Here is an 8,707-nt window from a genome sequence, read left to right on the forward strand (position 1 = left end):
ATAGGGAAAATAGAGGCCATATTGTGACTCCTCTAGCAAGCTGCACTGCTTATCAGCTTCTATTCCTTGCTCATTCTCTTCATCTCAGTAGACTAATAGTAAAATTAACCATTGACACATATTTAGCACATTTTATAAGCCAGACACCGAATGCCTATGTGTATTAGCTCATTCAGTCTTCGCAACTACTGTATGAGAGGGGGACCCTTTTCAATCCTCATTTTACAGACAAGAGAAATGAGGCTCAGAAAGTTAGGTAGCCATTCCTCAAGATTATGTTCTTATAGCTTTTGCTTCTCATTATATATATTGTTTCCAGGAAACTGCATCTTGTTACATGATGTGAGTTACAGATGGTGATCTATATACTCATGGTCAAATCTATATTTCCAGCCTAGAATTCTTCTTGAGCTCTTATTTATTCATCTACCCAATAGAGGTCCACTGGCATCTCTAAATTTAACCTTCACTCTCATCATCATCCATCACCAGAATTGCTCATTTTACTACATTTCCTGTATCCATGGACAATACCACTATTGGAAGTCATGGTGAGATTAAGAAAATAATTTGGTGATGTTTGGTTACGTGGAAAAAGAAGAATCCTATCCTCAGTCAGCTACTAATCTCTATTAGATCCTCAAAGAAGATTTATACAAAGCAAAGGGAATAATCTGATTATTAGCTGTGGTTTTAGACACTACACTGGTATAGAACAGAAAATGAATCAAGCTGGACTTGTGTAGGATTCATTTCTCCATTCTTGGATACTTTGAGCGGTCTTGAAGTGAGGTTGGTTGAAAGAGCTGTTCTATTTCTAACCTGGTGCCCAAACTGGAAACCTTGCTCTTATATGACAAGCAAGATACAGGGCAGTACAGAAAAAGAGAATACATATGAAATTTGTAGTCACTTGCCCTAGGCTTTTATAGGTTAGGTCCTAGATGCTTTAGAGACAGAAAAAGAAGAAAAAGGATGGCTGAACTTTATTTCAGAAAAACACTTTCCAGGAGATATTCCTTTCTCTAGGCTATCAGGAAAAAGAAGATCAGCCAGACTCTATAGAATGAGATAGAAGGGAAACATACCCAATTATTTGTATTGCAGCCTCTTATATTCTTTTGAAAGCTCCATGCATAGGCACTGGACCACCATACAATATCCTGCACTTTAGCAGTCCAGATCGGTGTTCCTTCTCTTTGAGGGTAGAATATCTTGTCCTCGATCTCAACCTTAGGGAGGAATAAGGAGGAGGCTTATGTGAGGAGTAGCCAGAGACTTTGAATTTCTTCTTTTAGAAGTACTTTTGTTAGTGGCGTGACGTTTTTTTAACCTCTCCTAGCCTCAGTTTCTTCATGTGTAAGATGGGGCTCCCAACTCTACCTGGTACATAATAAGCCATCGATAAATGCAGTGTGCGGGGTAGGGGCGTGGGAATGAGAAGTTTCAGGCACCGGAAGCAAGAGTGACAGTTGCAGTTGGGGTCACGGTGTTGGCCGAGGAAGTAGAAGTGATCGTAGTGGTGACAGCGGTGGCCCTGGTGGTGGGTGATAATTACCTGCTGATTGGTCAGAATAGAGAACTGTCTGACATTTTTACTCCTCCCTCTTGCTTATCACATTTACTTCATCAACCTCTATAATTTTATTTTATTAGTTTATTTCAGGTCTCATAGTCATCCTAGTTGGAACCCTTTTCATCAGTTTTTTTTGGGGGGGGGGGCCCAAGGTGAAATGACTTTCCCAGGATCACACGGGGCTGGTCTAGGTCCTCTTAGTTCATGCTCTTTCCCCTCATCCAGGAACAGTGGAGCAGAATAGCTATGAGCTGAATGACCGAGTTCAATTGTGGCTCCCACATGTTACTTACCCTCTTTTACCTACCAGAAAAAAACAGGCAATAATAGTAGTACCTACACATAAGGTTGTTATAAGGGTTAAGTATGGTAATGGATTTGAAGTATGTCAGTTTTCTTGGGCTGCTGTAAACAAAGTACTGCAAACTGGGGGGCTTTAAACAAGAGGAATTTATTGTGTCACAATCTCAGAGGTTAGAAGTCCAAAATCAGAGTCATGTTCTTTCCGACAGGTCTAGGGGAGAATTTTCTCTTGCCTCTTCTGATTCCTGGTGTTCCCAGGCCTGTAGATGTGTCACTCCAGTCACGCAGTGTCTTCTCCCTGGGTGTCTTCATATCATCTTCACTTCATGTGTGTCTGTCTCTGTGTCCACATTCTCCTTTTATTAAGGAAACCAGTCATACTAGATTTTACGTCATTTTAACTTGATTGTCGTTGTAGAGACCCTATCGCCGAGTAAGATTACATTCTGAGCTACTGAGAGTTAGGCTTCAATATATCCTTTTGGAGAGGACACAATTCAACCCATAACAAAGCACTTACCTAGTCTTGGGTACAGAGTAAATCCTCAATAAATGTTGTCCTTCTTTTTACTAACGACCCTCTTCTGTCAAAGGAGAACTGGGTGCTGAGGAACCAGACCGACAGCTTTGGCTCAGCACTCTCTGACACAGTTGCACCCTCAGCTCTGTGGGCAGGCGTCCTCTGTGATCTCAGGGGACATCCTCAATATTGTGACACTCCGACATGTGTCAGCCACAGGATTCTCCACAGGCTCCTTCTCTGGGGATTCTGTGAAGATGCAAAAGTAGCCTCCAGTCCTGGGCAGTCTGAGCAATGGCCTGCCCAGGGGCGGGATGGGGAGAGGACAGTGTCAGAGCCGTCCAAAGCCTCGGACTCCACTGCACCCAATCCCGTCCCTTTAGGAAGGAGGAGACGGGGGAGGGCACCGCTGGAGAGAGCCACGTACCGAGTAAGCATGAGAAGGAGTCAAGATCAGAGTGCTCGTTTCTTAATTTCCACTTGATGCCCTCGGAACCATATCCACATTCCAGCGGCAGCACTGCTGCTTACTTTGTTGTTTACTTTGTACAAAGATTCCCCCTTTGATTTTTCCACCTGTGCAGTGGGGGAGTCGCTCTAGGCCAGCGGCATCTAATAGAAATACACTGTGAGCCTCATAAGTGATTCTAAATTTTCTAGTGGCTGTGTTAAAAAACTAAAAATAGATAGGTGACTTTAATTTCCATAATTTGTTTAACTCAGTATTTTCAAAATGTTATTTCAATATGCAATTGCTGCAAGATTATTAATGATATATTTTACCTTTTTTTTTTAAGATCTCACATGCATTTTATGGCATATCTTGATTCAAATTTACCACATTTCTTTTTTTTAAATTAGTTTTAGGTATATAGCACAATGATTAGGCAGTTACTCTAGGACCCACCTGGCACTAAACATAGCCACACGTGACTAGTGGCTATAAGCATTGGACAGCAGAACTGTAGGCCAGTGGTTTCTGGGACTGGTCTGCCTGTCTGGTGAAAACGCTGGTTGTCCTTTCTGCTTTCTGAGAAAAAGACTATGCATAATTTAAGTTTACGTCCTTTCTTTCCTGAAGTTTTTGGTCAAAATCTCTCTCCCTACCCCCTTTAACTTAAATGATGGTGACACGTAGGTGGAAATTTTTTTGTTTTTCTTTTTAAAATGTCCTGATTTGACTTAACAGCTGGGAACACAGGACCAGTCCCTCATTAAGAAAGAAATATACATATATTTATGTGTGTATTTGTATGTGTTTATATATATATGTATATATACATGTATATACATGTATGTATATATATATGTATATAAAATGTTTGTCTATGAAATCATCATCATTAATTCTCTAAAATTATCTCCCACTCTGATCTTCTGTAATTGTCATTAAAAGTCAAGTAGAGATAAAATGTCTCTGTGTCTATAGGGACTGGGAAATGAAAGCAGAAGTACCCGGAGAGACCTGCTTGGCTCTCGGGTTCTTTGAACCGCGGAGCGTTTGGGCTTTGCCTCACTGAGTTGGAGTTGCTGAAAGGCTGTTCCTAGGTGTAGCCGTTGCATTGGATGTGTTGTTTTTCTCTGGCTTTAAGAAAGATAGTGGAGGGATACTGAGAAATTATTCCTTCTCTATTCTGTCCTTGGGCACAGGGTCTCCGGTGCCTTCTGTTCACTCCCCAGGAAGTGTGCCTGATGTGGGCTCAGGCCTGGCTCCTCCGGTTAGTTCCATATGGAGGAGGCTGCTTGCTATTCCTCGGGAAGACACAGTCAAGATTAAAGCCCAAATACCTTACCGTTACTTACTCAGTCTTGCAAACTCTGTGCTCTGCCTGCCTGTCGTCTCACCTCTCTCCACACCTCCGCTCTGTTCTCCATCTGTAAGGTCTGTGTTCAATTTCTTAAGTGTTCCATGCTTCTTCATGTTTTGGGGTCTTGGTACATGTTGTTCCCTCTGCTTAGAAAGCTCTTTCTTCCTTCTATCTTACCTTTCTAAGCTTAGCTTAAATGTCACTTCCTCAGAGAGGCCTTCCTTGAGTCTTCCTCCAGACTTAGGTCCCCTGTTATAAACTCCTTCAGCTTCTGTACCTTACAGCATCTAACCCAATTATATTTTAATAATTATTTGTGTGGTTGTCTGATGTCTGCCTCTTTTACTAGACTCTAAGCTCCAAGAGGGCAGACACGCACTTTTCAAAGCTATTTGCCTGGCACTTAACACCATACTTGATTGAACAGACACTCCATAAATATCGGTTGCACAAGTGCAGGAATGTTCTGCATGGCTACAGGATTTCATTTGGAGTAGTTACTTCACATACTGAGGAAAGGACAAATCAAGTCCATTCAGTCTTTTTTTACTTGGACATTGGCACCCCCTGGGCCAATACTAGGCTCTATAGCATGTGATCCCTTGGTTATTGGAAGCTCTAGAAGGTTCTGTGTACTTTCTTCTGGACATACCTAGTAGAGAAGCCGTCATGTGAGTCGGCCATCAGCATTACAGTGGGATAATGAGGTACATTCTGGTCACACCCACTACTTATGAGCTAAGAGATCTTGGGAAAGCCATTTAAATTTTAACTCAATGGACTGATCAGGCCCAGGTTATATTTCCAATTGGCAGCTTCGACTTGAAATAGGTTTGTCAAAATCTGTCAAAACGTCGAAGGGGCTGGATCACTGATTTCTGGAGGGCTCAGATAGGATTCGGGCAGTGGGGAAATCTTGTCGGAAACTGTGATGCGTGTGACTCTGGGTTCTGAGAAATAGACACTTGTCAGAGTAGTAAAGGTTACCTCTTTTTTGTCCAAGGTCGCCAGTGAGTCACTGACTGTGCCTAGAATAGAAATTGGCTCCGGAACACAGTTCTGACGGTTTTTGAACCTCACCCAGATATTTATTAGACAATGGATATTTTTCTCTCTTTTTTAAAAAAAGTGAATATGGACTATGGGTACTGAGGAAACAGGCCCAAACAGTTGGGTAATATAAGTCTAAACAAATCGAGGCCATGTCCAGGCTGCTGGTCCCTTGGTCTGGGGGAAGTGTGCTAGAGCATAGGGAGCAGAGGACTGGGAGCCAGGAGCCCTGCGTTTTAGTTCTATCAGGCAATATGTATGAAGTATAGTAGAGGCAAAGAAAAAGGAGGTAGTTAGCTGTAACACAGGGAAATAAGTGCTTAGAATAGTGCCTGGCAGAGGCGACTACTCGGTGAGTATCGTAGGGTGGGAGCTGGGGTATGACGGGATGATGCTGTTCCAGTGGGCAGGGACCATTCTTATGACTCCTTTTCTGACAGGATTCTTTCTTTACCAGGGCAGTAGTGCCCCTCCCCCAGGGGACATTTGGAATTGGCTGGGACATTTGGTTGGTTACAATGAAGGGGGAGCAGTGCTGATGTTTAGTGAACAAGGGGTCAGGGATGCCATCTTCCCTGTGATATACAGTACAATTCTGCCTCACACAGTTGGGACCAAAAAAAAAAAAAAAGAGTCCCATCCAGATGATAACAGCATCCAAAAACCCCCCTAAGATATACAATATGTATTTAATAAGAATGGTCTTCATGAGATTGGGAAAAAGCACTATTCCGGTCTTGGCCTTGTAGCAAAAAGAAGGGCTCGAAATGGAGTTTGGGTTTATTCATCTGTAAAGTATCAGTCTTTTCTTTGCTACTGGGTTACCTGTGCTTATAGAGGAGAAAATGAATCATGAACTGCAGGACGCTTTCTTTTGTAGTTGGTTAGGATCTCATATTAAGCATCTCTTTACGTATATAACATTTATTACTATTATTATTATTGATTTATTATTATTTGCATGAAAAACGTCTCAGTCATTATTTTATTTGAATCCGACAAGTCCCCCTGTGAAGTAGTAGAACAATAAAGTAAAAAATATATATCTGTCATCTCTCTCTCTCTCTCTATCTATCATCTAATTTATTGATCTGAAAAAAACGAAGACTCTAAGAAGTTAAGTGATTTTTCTAAAGGTTGTTCAATGAACAAATGGCAAATCTGATCCTAAAACCCATGTCTCCTGGTCTTTTTCCCGCGACCACAACATCTTCAGACCTTCAGTACGGTTTTATGGAGATCGTGATGATAACACTGCTACAAGAGTTCAGCGCTTTCTCTGTGTAAGGCATTGTGCTTTAGAGTCACCATCCCATTTATTTTTTTATTTTTAATTTTAATTTTTTTTTACTTAGCATTTATTCAATGCTGAATTTACTCCCGGGCCATAGTTTTTGTTTCTTCAGTTTCTTCTAGGATATCTTTTTCTTCTGTGCAACCTCCTCTTCTGGTTTAGAAACAGTCTGCTCTTTTTCAGTGAGGAGCATCTCAGTGTGGCAGGGAGTGTATGTAGAGGTTCATCTGCCCACGAGTTCTGTACGTTCTGCGCTGCATCTTGGGAGCTCTGTTCACCCGGATGTGCTCAATGGCCAGAGAATCCACATCTAAATCCTTAAGTTCAGCATCACTCTCTGAATTTTTAAGCATGTGCAGCAAAAATCCAGCACTCTTTTTGGGCCACCAACCAACGTCCAGCCCCACTGTTTGGCCTGGGCAACACCAGCCAGCTCTACCATAATAACGACGGAATGGCACACATTGCTTCTGTAAAGTGAGATCTTTCAGATACTTGGCGGCTTTTTGGATATGCATGCCCTTGGTGGCCTGGGCAGTTTCACGAGTGTTCTTAAAGTAAACATGAAGATTTGAACCTTTGGATTTGCATCATTTCGTGGGGTTTTCTGGGTCGAGTGAATAGCGAACCATTTACAGAAATCACCTCAGGCAGCTTACAGGAAGAAGATTCTCCCTCTCATATAATCCGTATCATAATCCTGTGGGATATAGGTACCCTGGTCATCATTTCCTGTTACACATGAGGAAACCGAGACTCAGAGAGACGAAATTAAATGAGGCCCCCGAGATTACCAAGCAAAGCAGAGTAAGATGTGGGACTTGGGATGACTTTAAGTTGGTTTCAGGCCAGGAATGATCTAATCTCTTCATGGCTCAGAGAAAAGTGAGATTCCAATGCCTACCTCGTGAGCCCCAACACCTCAAAGTTGATTTTTGCCTGCCTCTCCCCCCACCTAAATAGTGCAGAAAGTTGGTGATGTTGAAGGCTTCTGCTCCAAATGCTTTTCCTAAAGGAAGAGAAGGGAAAAGGAGGGGACAAATGAAATGTTAGTGTAGAAGGAAAAGGGGCCGATGGCTCCCTGAACTTATTCACACACGTAGCAATGACCTGAACTCCCCTCTTGTTGTAAAGTTGGTCTTAATTTATTCCTAATAGGTAGTCAGGAATTGCCTTAAATTGAGGATCTCTTCTAATGAGGACTTACTGCTTTCTGAAGAGGCCCTAACCAAGTTTGGACATCTCAAATGATTAGAAAGCTTTTCTTGCTCTGGAGAGTTTTATTTGGGTTTTGAGTTCTTGAGTCTTGTGGCTTTAGTTATGGTCGTCTTCTGCATCTACTCAGAGTAAAAGCTGAAATCCTCTTTCATAGGGCAGCTCTCCACATATTTAGAATTAGTTCTCACCCTAAACTATCTAACTTTCAGGCTGAATGGTGTGAGTTTTTCTAGACATTTTAAATAACCCGCTGTTTCCTTTCTTTCCATCTTCTGGACATCGAGTTTGTCTGTGTCACTCTTGAGATGGAAAATCCAGAATGGGTACAGTACATTCGGGAGAGATAGACTGAAATAAACATGTAAACCAGTGTATGAACAGGAAAACGACAGGTAGTGACAATCGCTGTGATAAAAATGAAACAGGAAGTGGTGTCTGTGGGGTAGGAGGAGGAGGAGCACTTTTAGATTAATGGAACCCATGTTTTGGGGTTTGATTTTATGGGAATAGGAGTGGGAGGTTATTCAGTTCAAAGAGCAGTTCAGATGCTGGCAGAGAAAACAGGTGAATGCACATATATTTTTGTTCAAGCTAGGCCTGGGAGTGGGTAGAGCATGTATACTGAATTGAAGGTGGCCAGAACATTTCTGCACAGCCCAAAGAATCTTAATATTCATTCAATTCATTATTTCAATATGCTTTTTAGTGAGATTTTTTTAGTTTGTTTGTTTGTTTGTTTTTTAATGAGTGAGGACTGTATGTTGGGTCCTACACTGCATGGTGGGGACAGGATGGAGAACAAAACAGAATATTTCTTCTTTCCTGCACTGCCCACCCCACCATGCTGCTAAGAGTATGGCCGCTCCGTAGTGCATGAAATTGTACCATCGTTGGGTGCGATGTTAGACTTGTAGCCAGAATTTCCTGACCAAATCTTT

General features: G+C 42.0%; 1 pseudogene; it reads right to left on the reverse strand.

The window, feature by feature from the left end:
* Positions 1-6,678: 6,678 nt before the first annotated feature.
* Positions 6,679-7,183, reverse strand: LOC102888956 (annotated as a pseudogene).
* Positions 7,184-8,707: the final 1,524 nt, after the last annotated feature.

Source organism: Pteropus alecto, unplaced genomic scaffold (assembly GCF_000325575.1).
Source record: "Pteropus alecto unplaced genomic scaffold, ASM32557v1 scaffold40, whole genome shotgun sequence".
Taxonomy (NCBI): Eukaryota; Metazoa; Chordata; class Mammalia; order Chiroptera; family Pteropodidae; genus Pteropus; species Pteropus alecto.